This window comes from Peromyscus maniculatus, chromosome 10 (assembly GCF_049852395.1).
Source record: "Peromyscus maniculatus bairdii isolate BWxNUB_F1_BW_parent chromosome 10, HU_Pman_BW_mat_3.1, whole genome shotgun sequence".
Taxonomy (NCBI): Eukaryota; Metazoa; Chordata; class Mammalia; order Rodentia; family Cricetidae; genus Peromyscus; species Peromyscus maniculatus.
Window position 1 is genome coordinate 54,009,988 of NC_134861.1, and position 22,502 is coordinate 54,032,489.

Consider the following 22,502-nt stretch of genomic DNA (forward strand, 5'->3'; position numbering starts at 1 on the left):
ATGATACATTGTTTAGTACAAAGGGTTTTCATCATGCTTTGAAATTTGTAAGAAATATATCTATATTAATTAGTTCACAGCCTGTTATTTTAAATTCATCAACTGTACATTTAATTTGTTTTATATTCAAATATGAATCTTAAAAAAGTAGTCTTTAAATTATAGTAATTTTTACTTTAAGTGTGTGAAATTTATATATAATAAGAAAATGCAAGCATTTTCTGCAATATATATTTATATTTGTCAATCCTAACTCAAATAAAGGAAATAAAATAGTTTGGCATCAAATAAACCATGGAGATACATTAATTAAATAATCTGTATTTCCACAACTATAATTATGTGGTATATTTTAAATTAATGAGTAATTGTGAAGAACATGAAATTTGATTCTTCCACCTTTTTCACAAATTTCAGTGAATAATTAATATAAAAAAATTGCTTTACATTTGTTCGAGCAGAGTACTAAAATACTCAAGCCCCAATCTTCCCTACAACTGAAAGTTCTCTTCTTGGATCACAAATGAGATATGAAATTACTTTTTCATGGCACTCCAATCCTTTAGTTCTCAAGAGTGATGTTGCCAAGTGATGCTGAAATTTTAAGGATGTAGAAGTAGAAGATTTGAAAAAAATATTGAGGAATGTATTGTGATATAGATTGCCACAATAATGGTGATACAGCAGTAGAGTACCTAGCATGTGCAAGCAAGTAAAACAAAATGGAAAGGAGTGGGAAGAAGAAAGGGGGAAGGGACAGGAGGGAGGGAAGATTTCATTCTAAATTCAAAAGTATCCTTGGTCAAATTGTTGCAGAAAAATTACTATATTTCTATATTTGTCTGAGATGGCCATTTTCATCTAAACATATTTCTCTAGCTGAAAATGCCTTCTCTCCTAGAACTTTTCAGGATAATTCATTTTCAGCACACAACATGATTTAGGCGGTTAGCCTGCTCTTGTTAAACTGTTTCTGACCACCAACATTATAACTCATCAGACTTTCCAAGCAGGAGCTGTTTAAATCAAGGGATTTTCATTGTGGATCCCTGAGTGCTACTGGCTAGACCCAAGGGCTGGGAATACACTCTACAAGTAATTGTAGAACCCTGTTCTGCAATCAGCATATATTATTGCAAAACGCTGTCAGAACTGCTACCTAACTTACATCTCAGTCTGTCTTTTGAACCTGGAGTCCTACATATTTAAATGCCTCCAATAAGTTAAAAAGAATGTGACACTTTTACCTTTCATAAAAGTGTTCAGCTTTGCTGTGGTGGTGCATGCCTTTAATCCCAGCACTCGGTAGGCAGAGAGGCAGGCAGATTTCTATGAGTTCGAGGCCAGCCTGGGCTACAGAGTGAGTTCCAGGAAAGGTGCAAAGCTATACAGAGAAACCCTGTCTCAATAAAGAACCAAAAAAAAAGTGTTCAGGACAAAACCACACTTTTTGATTTATTTGATTATTCATGAAGGATAACTACCATTGTTTTGTAGCCAGGATTTGAAATCTATGAAGTGTTTCATGGCAGATTTAGTGTATTGTCTCTAAAATCTGGAGTAGTAGTTGTTTTGTTTTGTTTTTTGTTTTTTTTGTTTGTTTGTTCTTTTTATGGAAAAGGGAATATTTAGGAACATTTGGGTAGGAATAAATAGAGAGAAATAAATTTAAGATGATCCTTTTGCTTTTACTTTGTTGAAGGGCGTGGGACATAAATTGACTAAGCAAGCAGTTTTCCTTTTTTTGTTTCCAAATCTCAAGTTAGAAGTCGAGAATCACATGCAGACTCATCCGTGTTAGGTGACCAGCTCCCTTTTGCAGTTGGGAGCAGTCGACTGCTTTGTATAAGCTATCATCACCGTGGGCAAAGAGGCCCCATTTTGTCAATAGTTAGGTGTTGACTATGTTAAGATTTTTATTTTGCTACAGCAGTGTGGAAAAGTTACCTCAATCATGCATCACATTGCTGTTAAAGCTGAAATGAAAATGTATATTATCAAAATTATTTTCAAGGACACATTCCTAGTATTCTTGTGAGAGAAGCTTATTCAGTGAGCAGAGCACCAAGGTAAAACTGAGGACACTCCACTTTAATCCTTCTTAGGAAATGAATTAGGAGACACAGTAGCCTCTCTGCCTCTATTTCCATATTGCAAACATCTGGGATTGGGCTAAAACTTTTAATATCCTATCTAGGTTTAAAGATTTCTTTCTATATACTCTCTATTTAAAAATTAGGCGATGAAAGCAGGCATGATGATCCATGCCTTTAATCCTAGCACTCTGAAGGCAGAGGCAGGTGTATTGCTGAGTTCCAGGCCAGCCTGGTCTACAGAACAAGTAACAGGACAGCCAAGGCTACACAGAGAAACCCTGACTCATAAAACAAACAGACAAACAAGAAAAAGAAAACAAAATCAAAACAATAAGAAAAAAAATAAATGAAATAAATAAAATAAAAATTAGACAATGTAAATAAATGTAGACATTCAATATAAATAAACACAAATTACTTTCAAATTATCATAATTTTAAAGATGGTTTCGATCCATATAAAGATTTTGCTGACAATGATGAAATACCAAAGTGGAAAGCAGTGATTGTCACTGACGAAGAAAAAAACTGTAATAAACACAATTGATTTTTATCCTTTTGATTTTTTTACTTTGTGTGAATTGTAATTTCAGACCATACTTTGGAAACTAATCATAAAAGAGCATGTTAGTCTGCCGCAGATGTTTTCTTAAATCAGGCCAAATAGAACTTCCTGAGTATTGAGAATCAAGCCGTTCTCATTGTGGGAATTATTCTTCTAAATGGAGGGCCTGGATATTATGTCTGCCTGACTTTACTCTCCCTTCTTAAAATTATGGCTTATACTTTTGAATAAAAACTAAATAGACAATAATTTGGTGAAGAAATAGACAATTGTGTGCATTTTTAGAATAGTAAACAATGAATTTTACAAGAAAAAAAGAGTCTGCAATAAAGGGTCATAAGATCCTAAAACCCTTATATTTTCCAATTTCTTTCTGTACTTTATTCACATCATGTGCATTTCAAATATATGTTATTTATTTCACTATATATTTTATGTATGTTGTCCTCAGAACATTCTCAATATAAATTTAACTGATACATGAAGTTCTTAGATTTTTTTTTTTTGAAAATGTGCTCCTAGAATCCAAACAAATTCAAGAATACTATTGTACAAATAGCACCTAATGTTCTTTGGATATAGTTTTATTTTTCAAATATGTTCTGAATTGAGTCTGTACATCAATAACTGTTTAATGTCCAGGCATGTGGAAAAAAGGTTTAACAATGTGAGCTCTTTATCTTACTGAAAACTCAAGATTCACAGGGAAAACTTACACCTTAACAACAGGAGAAGTTATTATGAATATAAATACAAGTTATTGTAGCAGAAGAAATAAAGGGGAAGATGGGAGGAAGGGAGGCAGAAAGTCAAACTGCCCAACCCAGGCTCCAGCCGGAGGACTTCAGCAAGTGGACAGAAGTGGGCTTCTCTTCTGACTCATTCTTTTAAGACAAAAGTGTCTTTAAACCACATGCTTCTCAACCATCAAATTCTACACACTATCGTCCATGAGTTTGTTTTCCACAAAGGAAATTTTGTTGGTTGTAACCGTGGAAGTTGAATTCCTCTTGCAGTTACTTAGTATCTAGCCTTAAAGAACTACCTGGTTTAGTTAGCATGCTTCTGTGTGAAAAGCAACACCGCCTAGGTTGGATTGATTCCTATGGAAGTCTGGAGGCTGCAGCTGACAGGGACCCTGTTCAGAGGCATGCTGTTAATCGAAGTTCCTCCAGCCTCCTGCGGATATACGACTTTGTATTCCTTTTTTCTCTTTCTTTTCTTTGACTGAACCACTTATTCTTATATTAGCATCCATAAAAAACATCTCTTTCCAAAAGTTTATGGGACAGATCATGAATGAAATTGTAATCTCTCCTTCCCTTGAACACATTTTGTGTGTATCTCTGTCAGGAAATATTTACTAAGAGCCTGTTTTGTTACTATCAGTGGCCCAAGAACAAAGAGTCATTTCAGTTTGAAAACTAGGCTGTTTTATGCCAGAATGCAGAGCATAGACTAGCTGGTTATTTATGGCCAATGCCCATTCTGTGAGTCCCCTGCCCTCCCTGGAAGACCTTGTAAAAGTACTTTGCACCTCACTCCTCCATAACACACGAAGAATTCCTGTGCATTCTCAGAGATGCTGGGTACATTTTCCTTGCCTTGAAGCTAGACTGTTTCACATAAGTGGCAAATTCCTAGGTATAAAAGAAGCTTAGCTGTGTGGTGCCAGGCGTGTGTCAGCCGGTTCTGTGGGTTTTTTTCAGGAACAGAATTGCACACTGGGAAAGCAACTTAGGAAAGACATCAATGGAAACTGAGTGAAAGCAGACTTGTAGGGTTGTTACATTGAGACAAGCAGTAGGATAGTCAGGATGTAGGAGGAAGGGCTTCAATGTATAAAAGTCAATCTCTGCCTGGGAAGGGGAGAGAGAGAGGGAGGGATGGAGGGAGGGAGGGAGGGAGGGAGGGAGGGAGGGAGGGAGAGAGAAGCAAGCAAGAAGGAAATCTTATAGCTGGAAACTCCTATCAAAATTCATGATTTTATACATGGGCATGGAACACAATAGACTCTGAAGTTAAACCAACTCTTGGTGACTCTTTCTCTCCAGTATGGAGGAGCTGAGTAATTAGATTCCTGGCTTGTGGTCTATCTCTGTGCACACACACTTTTGCCTAAAGAGAGAAACACTGTTTGTTGAGGACTTCAGAGGCACTGCTCTCTGGTTTATGTGTTAATTAATGTAATTACCACGGCCGTCTTTCTCCATCTAACACATGAAGAAACTGAGGCTTGCAGCTACTCCTTCTGCCCTGGTCTGGTTACCCGTGTGCTCTTCCACCCAGGTTGTCAGACCAGATTCTGAAGCCCAGACACTGTACGTGTAGCTATGCCACGCCCATTTCCTGTGTATAGGGTTTTGTTAATGGCAGCTCTCTCTACAGAAGGCCTATTATGTTCCAGGTGCTTTGTTGTAAATTACATAGCACAGAAGCAATAGTTTTGCTTTCCCGCTGGCACAAATAGAACTTCCTATCAGTTGAATGATTCCTGTTAAAACATCAGACTTCCCCCACATCCCCGTCCATTCTTTTTTGTCTTCACTTTCTAAGTAACATGAGAAATCTGCACCAATTCACAGAACATGTATTCTGTTAATTATCTCAGTCAGGTGGAAGATTGGTATAGCGTATTCGGTGTAGCTGCAAAGCCTACATAAACTGATATCAAGTAGCATTAATTGATGGAGTCCAGGTCTTCATGTGGTAGATGCTCCCTTTGTCTACTTTTCAGTCTTGAGTAAAGCATGGCATTCAAACACAAATGATGTTCCTTCAGGCTCCCAGCACAGCCATTTAAGGCTTGACATGTGAAGTCCTGGGATGAAAGGTTAGCCACACTGCAGCAGAATAATTCCCTTAGACTACTACAGAATCACTTGATTTTTAAAGATAGTCAGGTCTGCACTGCTTGAAATTCTCAGAGAAATTCCTCGCCTTGGGTGAATCAGAAAGACAACTGTGCAGGGCAGGCAGGCAGAGTGTTTTAGGTATTAAAGTGCCCGACCTTGAGTTTCTTAATGCACTTTTAAAGTTGGTGCTCTATGTTATCTCAGAAAAGTTGAGAATGAATTTACAAATCCAGAGAGATGGCTCAGCTGGTAAAGTTAAGGGCACTTGTACCCAAGCCTGATGACTTGAATTGAATTTCTAAGACCTGCATTGTAAAAATGGGTAAACCAAATTGTCCTCTGCATTCTACAAGTGTACCATGGTACACACACACACACACACACACACACACACACACACACACACCAATAAGTGTATCAAATTTAAACTTTTTCTTCTTATCATTTAGTTAAACAACAACAAACTAGGAGAGTTAGGTCTGTTGGCTCTTGTCTATAATCCTAGTACATGGGAGGCTGAGACTGAAAGATTGCCATAGGTGAGAGAGAGAGAGAGAGAGAGAGAGAGAGAGAGAGAGAGAGGAGGGGGAGAAGGAGGAGGAGAGGGAAGGGGAGGGGAGGAAGGGAGGGAGTGGGGGAGAGAGAGGATCTAGCCCAGGTTACAGTCAGGTGTTTCAATCTGGAGAAGCAAAACAAAACAAAACAATCTCCATGTAGACTGAAACCAAGGCTCCAATTACTCCATAAACTCTGGCAGCAAAGCAATAGGAAAAGCATCCGAAACACCTGCTGTGTGTTTATGTAAATCAAGTTCAGGCAAGATCATTTCTCCAAGATTTCGCAGGTAACAATGGTTCAGTAATTCCAGCTTTGCCATCACTACTGCACATCCGATCAGATCTTCTTAAGATGCAGTCTTCACGGACTCACTAGAGGTCCAGTTCTCTCTTCCCCAGATGTTCAAATCGGAAGCTTTACTGCATTCTCTTTTCCTCACTGCTGCAACAAACTTCTTTCAGAGACCTTTGCAAACATTTGGTGCTGGATCCATGCTAACTGGCTCATCATGAATTGGTTGTTTCATTTCTAGGAGAGGCTTGCAGGACCCACTCTCCATTAAAAATAAAAATAAAATCTGTCTGTGGTTTAAATGAGAAGCTACAAATGTCATCTGAACAGTAAACTATTGAGATGGTTTTATTAGTAATTTGTTTAACATTTATGAAAAAAAAAACTAGTATGCCCTAGGTTATGTGATAAAAGAAGCCAGTTGTAACTTGTCTTCCAGATGAAAAGGGAAATCTTTGTAATTAAGTTAAGTCTCGGCCTAGATGTCAGCATTTTATTATAGAAATTCAGAGTGTGCCACTTTTTAAAATCTGATATCAGTAGTTTATTTGTTATGGCTAAGATTTGTGGGCTATTTTTGGTCATGTAATATATTGCTTCGGGAACAGGACAACTGATTGTTGAATTTATTTACATGTTTATTTGATTTCTTATGTGCAGAATTTCTTTTTAAACTCTGAGTCTGTTTCAATTCCAGTTCACCCCTATACTTAACAAAGAGATGATAAAAAGGTTAAACCCTGAGAGTTCTCAACCATCTGAAAAATCTTTGAAAACGGTGACCTAGCATATCTTCCATCTTTGAAATTGAATATTTTTCTTTTCTCGTGTAGGTCCACTAAAAAGACTTCCAATGAGCGTAAGGCTCCTTCAAAGGGTGAGGTCATCAAGACTATTATAATGCCTAAGCTATTTTATGTAATTGTCCTTTGCAACACAAACAAATTATCTCTGAAACTCAGATCCACTCCACAGATCTTCTTTTGCTCATAAAACCACCGGCCTCACCCACACCATCCCACACCCCAAGCTGCATGTTTAACTTGACCTATAATTACTTAGGCAGAGCCAGCTTTACTTTATCCCAATGGTGCCACACCCGGCAGAGACAGACACACTTGGCAACATGAATCCATATTCATCTTCAAACAAGCTGATTTCAAAACGTATCTCTTGGCCTCCTTTGTGTGTCTTTATTAAATGGACACTTTCCGTCTTACAAAGATATCTTAATTATGTTCTAGATAAGAAATCAATTCTTGGGGTTACTAAGAGTCATACTGAAATGAAAATATGTTGCTGACCGCCAAAAAGATTAAATGGCTGAGGGAGTGAGATATAGAGAAGGAAATTCTGTAGCATTTGTAGGATAGGGCATCCAGCACAGATCAAGTGCACAATAAATTGACCAGCAAGTGTGTAGTAGAGACAGAATTCATAACCACAAGAGATCAGGAGACAAGAGGTCCTATTAGAGAAACTCTGGGTTTAGCAGTCCTTGTATAGTTAGAGAGGAATGGAGAGTATTGAAAGACAGAGTCAGGGCCCAATGAGAGAATGCTTGGAAGAGAAGAAAATTACTGGGGGACTGCAATGAGTATTATGTAGGAAGCCATTTGGATAGAGGAGTTAGAGTCTACCTCTTGCCCCCTTGACCAGAAAGCTTGCCTCCTAGTGTGAAGAGACTGTGTAAAGGCATAAAATTAATGACCACATTGTTTGAATTTTATGCAGTAATAATTTTTAGACCTGGAATAAGTACTAGTTAAAAAGTGTTTACACTGAATGCACGCAATGCAGGGAGCATGGCAACAGCAGAGCAGTGTGTGGAAGAAGGTAAGTGTGGAATCAAGTTCCCTGTCCACAGATACACCAGGAATACCCCAAGTAGACCAAGTCCATAAATTCTGGTGTCCGTCTTTGTCTTTTTTCTCTCCTCAACTTCCTTCAGATTCCTTTGTGTCCAGTGTGTGCTTGAGGGTAGAAATTTTATTAGTTCCATTATAATATATATCAATTTTGCCTTGAAAAAATTGCTCTGGTATACTGAGCTACTTTTGAGGTAAGAACTATGCAATTGAGCAATGTCTCTAGCCTGATGAGTCATTTCTTTCTGAAAAATATAAAGAAAATATAAAGAAAAATTGAAATTTACTGGCAAATGGTATTCTTTGCATTTATATGAGTTTATATTCCTTCTTATTGATAAAGCAAACTTGTTTAATGAGCAGTGAGAGGACAATGGCAAGAACTGGGCACTCTGATAGGTGATGTAGATTTGTGACAGGCACCCAATATCACCTGGGCTAAGTAGATTCCAAAAGTAAGAAAAAAAAAAAAACAAAACAATACAAATCTGCTCTTACACTTTACATGGTTTCCCCTCAAGTCAGGTGGCACAGGTGAGATCTAATTACTAAAACTTGTGCAGGTGCCATGGTAATCTTCTCTGTATCATTCCAATTTTAGTATATTGATAGCCATGTGGTGGTGGTGTAAGCCTTTCATCTCAGAACTCAGGAAGCAGAGGCAGGCAGATCTCCGTGAGTTCAAGGCCAGCCTGGGCTACAGAGTGAGTTCCAGACAAAGCTCCAAAGCTACACAGAGAAACTCTCTGTCGAAAAACCAAGCAACCAACCAAGCAACCAAGCACCCAAACAAACAAAAACTTGCCTTTTTTACTCATCTTCTTTTGGTTTCTTCTTCTTCTTCTTCTTCTTCTTCTTCTTCTTCTTCTTCTTCTTCTTCTTCTTCTTCTTCTTCTTCTCTCCTCCTCCTCCTCCTCCTCCTCCTCCTCCTCCTCCTCCTCCTCCTCCTCCTTCTCCTCCTCCTCCTTCTTTTTTTAAGACAAGAGTTTCTCTCTGGTGACTACCTATAGCTCAGTCAGTGACATGGAGAAGAAAATAAAACAGATATTCTCCATAATGACAACAGCTCTGTATGGAATTTGAAAGCTAAAAGAGCTTTGACAACGTATTCAGGCGTGCTCTATTTCATAACAGAAAGCCAGATACTTAAATGAGTTAAATTGTATAATGGAGACATTTTGCAGGACACAACATCCCATTTTTCTTGATAGTGATAAGAAGTAGTGGGAGCTGTCATGGGACATGACTAACTAGAAACTTCCACTTATTTGTTGGCTAAGAAAGACGATTAATCGTTCCCTCAAGCTAATTCTGCGTAATTAACCAACATCCAGGAGTGCCAAAGAACCTACGGTGGAAATGATAGCCTCACTCAGTATTTTTCATGGTTTCGTCATATTTAATGTAAACCACCATTCAGGAAGTGCTGGAGAGTGTCTGTTAAAGGGCTCTTTAAAGGGGAAAAACTGTGGTAAGGAAGATGAGTGGTAAGAAATTGTAACTGCAGACAAGGAAAGAAAAGAGGTCATGGCTTAGTTGACTTAATTTCTCACGTAATTACCCTTTGTTGACTGAATCAGGCACATAGGTTAGCATCTCTCCAGGCAGCTGCATTGCAGCATTTTGGCATATGTGTGGCCTGCTGACTCTTGAGATGCTGGGCAGCCTGACTGTGGAGATTCAGTGAGTTCTAGACGAAGTGATGGAGGGGAAGGGGGATCAGTGTCCTAGGAATAAGGAGGGATGGATAGATAGAATTCAAGTCTCATTGGACAATAACCCTCTTGAACCATGCAGCCTCCACCAACACCCCAACTCCCCTCCCAGGTTGCTTTAAAAAGACCACACCAAAAATCCAATGATATACCATACTAGAAAGATTGAAAACTAGGTATTGGTGAAAAATACAATATATCCACAGCCTTCTGAAGCCATTATTTTCTTCTTTCATCACTAATACAGTATGGGCCTTTCCTTGGCACAGGGAAAATTCTTTATTGTGCAAGACAGCACCCACTCATCCAGAGACTTCTGGAATGCTCTGGGCATTTTTCTTCACCTTAGAAAGACTACTAAATGCTCAAATGACTGACACCAATACTCCCTGAAGATGTTATCTGTGGCCATTCATTTTAAGCTTTAAAGTAATCAGAGAGGGGCGGGGGGATTCATTATTTGACTTGTTAGGTGCATTAGTTCAATCACTAAGCTGGTTATTTATTCATTTTCATTTAGCTCCTGAGCGCATTCCTCTCTTGTAAGTGCTTAGAACTGGCTCACTTACTGAGTTGGCGGTGTAAAGGAAAGGTTCCTTGTTCTGAAAGTGTAATTATTGGAGAATGCGTCAGAGCTTACTGTTCATTGAACTGGCCCTCCCCATGGCCACCTCACCCTGAGATGTTAGTCCAGGTAAGAATGTTCCCCTGCCTGCCTTTGCTCTTTAACCCACACCCCCTGCAGGTTTCTCCAGTAGCTCTTCTATCCCCTTAGGCCCTGCTGAATTCCTAGCTCCTCAGGTGAGCATTTGTCTTACTTTGAAAGCATTTGCAGCTTTCATTATGTAGTTATTTATAAATGCCTGCTGTCACTTGGAAATGAGGTTTTTCTCTAGTCAAAAAACTGCAATTCAAACGAGAGTGGGCTTTTTCAGATCGAAAGTCTCCAGAACTGAAGCTCATAAATCAGCAACTGATTTGTACAAACTGCAGCATGTTCTATATCTACTTAGCATATCAATAATTTTTTTAGAAGCCCGCAAACACAGTAGTATGGAAAATCATTTGATTGCCACTGAGAAGGTAACAGTGGTCTCCTTTCATCTCAGTCCTGCCAGGATTTTAGAACAAAAGTCAGTGTTAAACGACAATAAAACATTATTATCTTACTTGATCTCCAAGGTCACTAAGTGAAAACTCTTTGGTTTCACTAAAAACATTCTGCAGTTCTCACGGAAGCAACCAGATGATTATTAAACTAAGCATTTACCCACTTTGGGTTCATAAACAACAGGAAGTTATTGAAATATTTGCTGTGTGTATTTGTCAACAGGGGTTCCCGCCCTTGGGAAGTAGAGGCAGATGGGTCTCTGTGAGTTCCGGGCCAGCCTGTTCTACAGAAGACAGCCAGGGATACACAGAGAAACTTTGTCTCAAAAAAAAAAAGAGTATGATTATTTTAACAAATAGCAGAATTTTACCATTAAAGACTTCGATCTACATTAATAATACAAGATCAATAAATAAGCAGGCACATATGACGGCTGAAAGCTTTCTGTACATGAAGTTGGAAAAAGCATCCTAATTATATTTCTGTCTGCCCTCTTATTTGCAAATCAAAGCTAGGATCTACTTAAGCAAAGCTAGGTTGTTTTCTCTGTCATCGTTGTATGGTCCTAAATCTTTTCATATTATGAGTTTTATGAAAATTACACTTAAAACCCTCTTTCTGTCACATTTTCTGTCCTACTGACACTGTCCATGAAATAGTGTGTCCTGTTGCTTTCCAAGAGGGTTCCCTGATATGTTTGGCCATCAGGGCAGTGCCAGCTCCATTAATCCATGAAGATTAATCAGCTCATCTTTAGTAGGCAAAATGAAATATCTGTCCCTTTCCTTTCCTCTTGCTCCCTTCCTTCCCACCCCTGGGGAAGTGTGTACTTCAGCAGGTGTTAGAGGCTTGCAGTTGATTAGGAACTTTGATCTAGACTCATTGGCAATGATTGGTCAGTGATCAGAAATAATCTGATTTCTTCTTCAGGACCACATGTTTCCTACCTGTCTCTTTCTTGTGGCAGTTTTCAGTCTGACCTGGGGTTCTTCATTGTGCTGTGCAGATTCTTAGCTTCTTATGCCTAGGGATCTTCAGCAGAATCTCTGATCCAGTTTTTGTATTTATTTCATCATCTTTATTATTAAATGTTTTTAAGGGCTTGAGGAATGGCACAGCACGTAAGTGTGCACTTATTCTTGCATAGAGCTCTGGTTCAATTCCCAGCACCCACATGGCCACTCATAGACTGTCAACAACTCCAGTTCCAGGAGATCCAACATCCTCTTCTGACCCCCACACGTACCAGGAACGCCTGTGGTGCCCAGACTTTCATGCAAAAACGCTCATGTGCAAAAAAATAAAATAAAATACATCAATAAGAATATTATTAAGAAATGTAATTGCCCTTTTCTGTGTAGGTCATTTTGAAATGGATGCATGCATTAGTCATTTTCCATGGTGGAAAGTGCAGCAGATGCACCGATGTTAGCATGCATGCAGGTCTGGGCATCACCCTCAAATTTTCCAGTTGGTTATTTTTCTCTCATACTCTGAATTTTCTTGAAGGCTTGTCATATTTTATTAAAATGCCATAGTGAACTGAAAATTATATATATGGCTAAAATCGTAGAGAGGTATTCCCTAAGAGTCGGACTACTTAGGAATCCTGGTTTTGTAAAGATCACAGTAGTTTTAAGTGTTTCTGAGACAGATCATCCAACAGTTAATGAGTCATTTTGTCTCCTTCCTAATATGTTCGCTGCTTGTATCTTAATATCTACAACAAGATGCATCAAAACCTTACAGGCTACATATGAATGGTTGCTGAAAATTATTTACCCTTCTTTTGGTAAATAATAAGAAGTTGGTGTTTATTGAAGTTAAAAAACTACATCATACATCAGGCAGGTCTGATTCCTTTCCAGGATTGCTTGTTTCTAATCTTGGCTTGGAACCCACGACCTGGAAGTAGATTTCCCATTTCCAATTCTTATTTTCTCATAGGAAAACTTATAATAAGGCACTACTTCTTTATTAAGTAGTTCTCGACACTGAAATTTTATTTAAGAATTATTTTAAGGTCGGGCCATGTGGTCCAAGCACTTAAAAGGCAGAGGCAGGAGGATCACTGTGAGTTAGAGGCCAGCTTGGACGACACAGGGAGACTGTCTCTCAGAATCATGGAACAAACAAAACAAATGACCAAGAGTCATTTCTTCCCTTATTAAAGAATTTCACTTGACACTCAGGAGGCCACAGTGCCATACTCTTAGAAGATAAACAACTGTTTATGTGGTGTGTGTGTGTGTGTGTGTGTGTGTGTGTGTGTGTGTGTCTTATGTTGAGAAATGCTAAGAGTAAGTGGGAAAGCAAAGATCTAGCTTCAATATATCTGTGTACAATGTGCTCAAGTGTTGCCTCAGGTGATTTACAAAAATTTTCTGAGCTGAGATTTTCTGACTGGCAAAAAATTATATTGGGAAAATAACACTTAAGAAGTTATTGTGAGTTTTGAAAACACCTATCACATTACCTGGGAACATTTAGCAGTTAATGAATGCATTTTTTCCCTCTTAATATGTTTTCTTTATCTTAACAATGTGTGTAACAAAATACATCAAGAATTAATTAATACTATAGAGTGTGAGTGATGGCTGAGCATTCAATATATTTTTCCCTCTTTGATAAATAATAAAATCTCATCATTCATTAAAGTTAAATAAAAGATTTGGAATGAAAAGTCACACTTGAATAGAGAGGGAGAAATTAATTATTATCTCTAATATTAATAAAACTATTTCATTTTAAAATAAAGTCACAAAGAAATTGTTTCTAATAACAGTTGGCATGGGTGATGAAAGATTGTCATCAGATAACAGAACAAGTGATCCCTTAAAAATTACTCTGAAACTACCTGTTATTAATACTGAACCTCAGATTGATAATTTGTTTAACCTTTTCTCCAAATAAGAAATTGTTAAAGATAAGACAAGACAATGAAATGGTCAATATTACACATTTCAGTAACAGTCGATTATTTGAACAGTGTCTTACAAATGGCTTGCTTTCTGCAATATGATCTGATAATTGAAAATGTATTCTCTCCCAATCACAGCAGGAATTTTTCTCACTCTTGAACATCATTCTTCTACATGCTAATATGACAGTCAGTATCACGGGATCAGGAATTACTGTCAGAACTTTATTGCCTGACTACTGGCATTAGTTATTGTTTCATATTCAGTTGTTTGATTTCCAGTTAGCATTAGAGGCCGTTGACATCAGGGATGGTATCTTTACTATTCATATCCCTCGCAACGGTCATAAGCATGCATAAAGTTAATTACTTTCTTCCATAGTGGGCTGGCCAGTTTCTTCAGTAGGATGTGCATGCACTAGGCGGACTGTATAGTCTTTGACTTTCTAGCAAGTTTTCTTTCATGGCCTCCAACCTGGTGTTTATCTTTTCTTCTCTGATTTTAAAACATCACAGGTCCACACGATGAGGACATTGCTGTAAAAGGTTGTTGCCTCGGGGTGACTCCACTGTCTTCATAACTGTACTATAGTCCTTCTCCTTTCCCAGAAGGATGTTAATACTCCAGAAGAATGAGGAACTTTCTAATTTCTCTGTTCCTTAGAGCAAGATATTTCAAGATGTTCTAAGACTTCAAAAATGACTTCATAAATTCCACACTAAATAATGTCAAGAATTACATATTAGTATTTAAACTAGAACTTCCTGATAACAAAATGTACATTTGCCCAATTAAAGGCCATTATAATCTATAACAACTCATTAAGTCATTATTGAAATTAAGATATTATATGTAATCTAGATTAATTTTCTATAAAGAAGAGATTTAGGTGTTAGGGAAAAGCATGGGATTTCTTTCCAGACTTAATATACTTTCATCCAGACAATGATATGGACAGAAAAACAAATTTTGCACCTCCACATTTGAATTCAGTTTACTTATGTGTAAGAAAACAAAATATCATGTCACATTCAGAAACAAATGATTTATGTGGTGATGAATTAGAAAAATACAACCTCTAATGTTTGTATTTAAAATTGTGTACATTTATGAAAATCTCAAAGTTTTGAATTAATTTTAAAATTGAAAGAAGTGAGTCAATTTTGGTTAGTTGTATATAGAATTAACATACACTCATTAAAATATGAATTTACTCACATTATATGCACTCCATTGTTTTCAGTCCTTGAGACACTAAAAACAAAATAGAGCTTTGATGGTTGGAAAAAAATCATCCCCTGTCCTCACCTCAGTATCTTTACTATTTGTACATTGTTATTGCTGCTGTTGTCAATTGTGAAGGTTAATATTTTATTTATGAGGCATATCAAAAACTACCAAAAAGTGTTGTATTATTTGAAAGCTTTACTAAGTTATTGACAGTAGGTTATTGTTGGGAAATATATTTCATATTCTGATGTCCAGACTTATAATAGATTTAGTTATAAGGGAAATGAATTTGATGGATAACAGAAGAAGATTTGAGGCAAATGGAAAATACCTCATTTTTTTTAAATATTACCCGCTCACACTGAGCTAGCAGTGCCTAGCAGCCCAAGGTCAAAGCAAATATTTTAGTCGAAATCAAATCAATTTTAGACAATAAAAGACCTATATCCAATCAGTGAATAAAATATAACCCCTTTAAAGATTCCCCTTTAAATTAATAGGACATATCGGTTTATGTGTTATAATATAGTATCCAAGAATAATAAAAGTTTATTGTTCACCTTCATATTAACCTTCCTTTTGAATGTGAAGTCATATGCCAGTGTTGGTTTGATAGGAGTGTCCTTTCCTTAAATATCAGTTTTTGCACTTATTAAAAGGTCACCCTTATGTGGTCTGATTTTAAGATAGTCAAAATCCATATATGTAATATATTCATCTTGCTGGACAGGTTGTATTCCACATCTATTAGTACATAGAGTCTATTGGAAAAGGATAGCAGTGTAATGGGAAGGCGAAAGTTTAAGCAATCTATGGTACTACCTGGTGGCGGTACTAATGTTCTCTTGAAAATTATGAAAAATGGTTTTAGATGCTACCAGCCATAAAAGCTTAAGCTGGAGACAGGACGCAAAGCTTGAAAGCACTTACTACTTTTGCAAAGGAACCAAATTTGGTTCCCAGCACTCATGTGACAGCTCACAACAGTGTGTTAACTCCAGTTCTAGAGGATCCAATGCCCTCTTCTGACCTCTGTGGGCACCAGCGTGTACATGAGACACATACATACATGTAGGCAAACCATTTAAGTACATAAGCATAGAAGTAAATCTTGAAAATGATAACTACGTGACATAATTCAAATAATGATTAGTTCAGCTGAGCCCTTTTATTATGTGTACATATTTCAAAACCTGCTTTACATGAAAATGTACACAATATTAATGTATAATTTAAAAACCGGTTATATAAGTCAAGAGAGGAGAATTGTTGGGGCAGTGGTACAAACAGAACATGAAGAAGGGGAAGAATGAGTCCAAAGGTCATCCAACAACACTTTTGTTGCATTCATATTTTTCCTATCTTTGTTCTCAGACGGTAGTCCCACCATTGCCTACAGGCTGTACTCAGACGTCAGATGCTCCTCTCTCAGACTCAGGGCAGAGTGCTAAGATTTTAAGTGTGCACAGCTATGTCCAACCTCCTTGAAGAAATTTTGTAAACATTTTCAGCAAACTTTCCTCTTAAACTTTTTGTCCCGTTTCCCTCACCTCTCTTTCTCACCCCACTTTTGCTGGCTGCTCCGCTTGTGACCTGATATTTCATCTTAAGGATCTTGACCACCCCTCCCCTCCACTTCTCACATAGGACACAGAATCATGGTGCTATCCTAGCATAACAGTGAGGCCTGGGTTCATCCTCCAAACGGAGCTACCATGCCTCCCCCAGATCCAAGCCTGATCTATTATTTCACAGCTTGGAACTCTTACAGTGATAATAGGACCAGCCACATCATGATTAGAACACCCTGTAGTGTTTCAGAATTAGTGTTTCCAGCTACTTGACTGACCTTGCTGTACCTAGCATTAACGGACAACTCCTATATTCTTCTTTCCATTGTCTCTCATGTGCTCTTTAATTTCTTCAAGACCAGAGGACTGACTGACTCTGCTCCTCGTAGTACTGGGGCCGATTTGTGCAGAACTGAGGAAGAATATGTAAAGTTTGTTTTCTGGGTTTTAGAGGTGGTGAAATAAAATAATTCCATTTGCTTCCAATGCTAAAACATTGAACATTGCGATTGGAGTATCATAAACTCATAACATAGTCTTTCTTCAAATTTTAACTTTTCATTTTTAAAGAATAAATTGAGAACTGGCCTTCTTGCTTTTTTCTATTAAGCAGGCAATAGCTGCAAAGACCTTCAGTAACCTGACTTTGGTCTTTCCTATGATATAACATATCAAATTGAAGTTACAGATCAAATGATTAGGAAAAAAAGTCAAATATTTAAGTTCCCACATGCACATCTATGTCTGCATATACGTTCATATATGTATTTTATTTTTATCTAATCTAAAAATCATCATTATTTGTTATTGTTACAGAATCTCACTGGCTGGCACTGGCTGGCCTTAAACTCACTTTGTAGATCAGGCTGAGCTTGAACTCATAGAAATTCATCTATCTCTACCTCCTGAATGCTTGCATTAAAGTCCTGTGCCACCACATCCAACATGCTATGGTTTTAAAATGTATGTACCATAGAGACAACTAATGTCCAAACAAAGATAAAAGTCCATTTTTGTGAACTTAACAAAAGAACAGGCTGTTATAAAGTCAGTGCATGAATCAACATTTAACTTTCAACTCAACCATCACTTCCTCAATAAAGAGTTGACATTAATTTATAGAATGTAAACCAACCAACAATCAACAGAAAAAACAAAAATCATCTGTTTATTTTCATTGTTTGAATTCCTAAGTTCTCACTAAATTTATATTTTCAAAAATGAAAAGCCAGGGCTTTATTACCCTGGGCTGAATATAAGAACTAATATAGGAAATATTGTGTACTCAGAAAATTAGTAATAATTATCACTGATAGCTTTATTTCTCATTAAATTGCATTGAGGATAGTGTTTGATATATATTTCAATCCCTAAAATGTTAACATATCTTTGTGTCTAAATGTACATGCTTTAGTGCAAATCACGTGGCCATGATCAGTATGCATTTCTTGTAGAAAGAAAACGTAAGTGACATTTTGAAATATTTTAATTGCATGTTCAGAAGTGCTAGTGGATATGCCAAAGTGAGAATGGTTCCTGGAAACTAATTAACATGTCTTCATTTATCAAGAGCACAAGAGATGTTATAAATACTAATAATAGCATTGTAACAGTTCATTTCTGTTTGTCTGTTGATACTCAGTTCTGTCATAGTGCCCCACACCACTGAGTCCAAGCAATCTTTGTGTGGCTTAAAAAAAAAGTTCAAGACCTTCTGTACTGAGGCTTCTTTGTCTTTCATTGCTATCCATATTTTTGATGTTATTGATTTTAATCAAATAAATGTGGTCATTGTTTACAGAACTGGAAAATTTAAGGAATCAATTAAACACACTCTAAGTACAACTGTATTAATAGTAATCTGTAAAATGCTAAAGAAATAGCATTAACATCAATTCCCTAAGTGTAATACAAAATGACTAAGGAGAGTAGAGAACATGTATGGGTAAATTAATTAATACAAAGTCTTGTCCCATAATTTGAGCCTATATGAAAAGAAATTTTTCCAAGTTACAATATAGAATAACAGCATGGCCTTCATTTGCCCTCTTTAAGATTTCCAGCAACTGGAGATCGAAATGTATGTTTTTTAATGAGTGATAAAACATTGCATTAGGAACTCAAGATTTGTTCCTGAATTGGCCATGCCTTACTAGTTACTTGTAAACCATTTTACTTCTCTGACCTTCAGTTTTGTTACATATAGGTATATATGAGGGTTGTAGACACTAGTGCTCTAGGTCTCTCCAAGCAGCTCTACACATGATTCTGGGATTACTGACGTAGGAGAAAGAGTGATGCAAGGAAGGAATGCAAGAACAGAAGTGCTTTATGGTTAATAATGTAGTCATAAGCTTATTGATAGGTAATTCTACAAATTCCCTTTAGATTCCTATGATTCATCTCTAAAGGCAAGGAGTCTGTTTACTATTAGAATAATAATACTTTCTGGTCAAATTCAATAATGACCAACTGGCACAAGACAATTCAAGTAGAATGCGGGAACAGCAAGTGCTATCAAGATTATTTTAGAGCTACAGAAAATCAGAAGCAAGTGCCAAGAGAAATGTGTCTGAAATGGGAGTTACACATGTCTAAGTCAGCAAATAGAACATCAGCGTTACAATTAAATGAAAGACAGGATATATTTTTGCACAATTTTACATGCACTTTTGCTTAGAAACTTCATTTGTCTCTGTTTTGAGGCCCAAGCTGTGCTAACTATACATTGAATAGTTTCTTTTCAGGCGATGCTGTAGCTCATGATGTTCAGTGTTTCAACAAATGTCATTTCAAGGTAGATGGGTTCTACAAGAGGACTTAGGCTTTAGATACTTTAATTTTTGCTAAAATTGGTTTTATTAATGTCTATCCATGAAGCTCACTTTATAACTTTGGAAACTTTGCATAGTCCTTTTGCAAATTTATTTTCCGATTGAAAAAAAAAATAATGAAATCGCTGACCTCTAAAACACTGTCAGAACCGGATGCAAACAATGGACATGAACAGTGTGGTAGTGGCCAGGCAAAAGGGATTCTTAAATCAGTTTGTATCTACTTTATCTTAAACATTCATAGACCTGGAAAAGAACAACATTTCCAAATTTTGAAATCGTGATGCATTCTTGTTCTGATGCTGCACACGTAGCTTGAGTGAGCCACTGTTTTCTGGGACTCCAGTGTGAGCTTCAGCGAAAGTGAGGGGTTGAGCTAAATAAGGTTAAATACTCCACTATCCTCTTAACAGTCAGTTTAGTTTTAAAAGAACAAATGTAAAGAGATTTGCTACAGTTTTCTGACCTGTGTCAACCTACAATGATCTTAATGTGCCATACCATAACCTAGCAATATATTAATGATTATAGACTTCCAAAAACAAAACCTAGTTCTCTTTATGAATCAACTGGTTGAGGGGAGAATTGGAAATGGTATTGCTTCTTTTTCTTAAAAACAAGAAAAACATGGGCCACATATTTAGAACTTCAGGAGTTGAGAATTTCTTTCTGCTATTGAATTTTAAATATGTAAGTTACAGTTTCTTTGGCCTGCAATTGATTTCTCCTTGTCTGCCAAATGACAGCTACTGATTACATTAATATTCAAATCTGTCCTGTCTTCCCAAGAGGTCATTTAAAAGAATAGCCTGTATTCTCCTGAGAATAGAATTACTTCATCTCCCTTAAAGATGGTTGTAGCTGTCAGGGATTTTCTTAAAGCACATAGACAAAATAGATATATCTACTGTATCATCGGGTAATTTACTGTTTTACAGACATCGTAGGAAATAAGCATGCTAAACTCATGAGATATCTACAGATGATTCTTCTTTTAAACCCCGCCCCCAAGTGAATGAGTCTACAAATCCGTTATGAAGAAATGGTTGAACTATGACAAAGGTGATCTCTGCACAATTCACTTTAATCTGAAATTAAAGTTTGTTCTAGTATAATCAGAATGTATTTGACAATGGCTTCATCTTTAAGAGTAACACTCTTAAAATAGATTAAGGTAGATCGAATCTGCAAAGAAATACCATTGGCATAAGCTATAGGTTAGAGAAAGTTGTCTATCCGTGAGCTGTCCCTTTATGATTTTATTATGGATAACTCCAATCAATGGTATTTTTCTGCAGCCTAGAAAATATTTCTCTTTGTCCTCCTTTAGAGAAATTTTAACAACTAGCACCTAAACTGAAATACAATCTAAGAGTAAGAACATTCCTCATATTACCTGCTCACCCTTTTTGAGTGTCATACAATTAACTTACAGATCATCTAGAATTAGGAAGACTTAATAATACATATTCATGTTTCCAAACCTTGTATTTGAAAGGCTCTTTTTTGCGTTTATTTCTTCTTGGTATGTTTGTTCTTATAAGGGAATCCTCCTATGATCTCCAAGCTTCTGTATTAAGATGTTGAATTAGCTCCACAAATCTCACTTAACAGCTGCAAAATGTGGAAGACTTTATGGATATTATTTGTAGGAAATTTAGCCATTAATAATAATTGAATTATGGATATAATTTAAAATAATGTAAGTCATAGAGTAGAATTTCATTTTCTACATAATACTTCCATAGAATTAAGAATAAAATAGTTTTAAATATATAAGTATATATATGTATATTGAAGTGTAAGAGTACTATAAGAAAAGATTTTTCATCAAAGATGAGTTGGAATATGAAGCAACAATATCAGACGTTAGTGCATTATGAGACACTGAAAAGACTTAGGAAACACGAAGAAATCCAGGACTGTGTGCCTGGGAGCAGAGACTCTTCTAGGTTCATTAGGGAACATTTCATTTCCAGAACATGCACTATATAGTTAATAGTGGCCATTCACTAAGTCACCATCAGGATGAGATGGAGCTAAGAAAGGAATTTAATTCTAAAGATCAGGTTTACTTACATGTATAAACATGTTCTCCCCTGGGGAACTCACAGACACGAGTTCCATAAAATACCAATTCATAAAACTTGTGTGTTTCACCTAGTTCAGCCATATGATTCACTACATGAGAAACATTAGCCACTCTAATAGGCAGATGGAAACTCCATGATAATAGAATGTGATTAAAAACGAGGGATGCAGCTTATGGGAATCACATTATTTTGGCAATATTTGCCCACAAGCATATCAGCTTCACTGCACTGCCCTACACGCTAATAACTGACAGCACCTCGACTCTGAATATTGGAATATGTTAGCTAGATGAACGGATAAGTGGATAAAATAGAACTCTCACCAACAAACTCCTAGCTACAAACAGTTATCTACACTGTAGTCTGACTTGGTGTAAACAGAGTTCTCAGTTTATGAGAAGCCTAACATTTTCCATATGCACTGTCATATTCCATTCTCTCTCTCTAATATTCATATTTCATTAGCATTAGCACACAGGCCTTGGTTTTCTTGAAAAGAGATATAATATATTCATTTTTGTATTTGTGACTAACATATGATTTAAGTTATTATCAAGGCTTGGTTAGTATATTTAAGACACTAAATTCATTCAAGACCTCCTCTTATTTTTTCTGTAGAGATGTTTTTTGATGTTGTATCAATACAAATTGAAGTTTGCAACATGAATTGCTAATGCTAATGTGATTACTTTCGTATTAGTGTTGAGTGCTACAAAATCAGTAAGAGATGGTTTAAGACGTGAAACTGGGAATGGAAGCGCTCTCTCTCTGCAGCCCACCGCAGCGATGGGAGTG

General features: G+C 36.8%; 1 protein-coding gene and 1 pseudogene across 8 annotated transcripts in view; one reads left to right on the forward strand and one right to left on the reverse strand.

Moving 5' to 3' along the window:
- The window catches only part of Pcdh7 (protocadherin 7), a 420,558-nt gene that overhangs the window by 251,369 nt on the left and 146,687 nt on the right, over positions 1 to 22,502 (forward strand). The gene's annotated exons all lie outside the window — the stretch shown is intronic.
- Positions 8,787 to 8,847, reverse strand: LOC121821022 (U6 spliceosomal RNA; annotated as a pseudogene).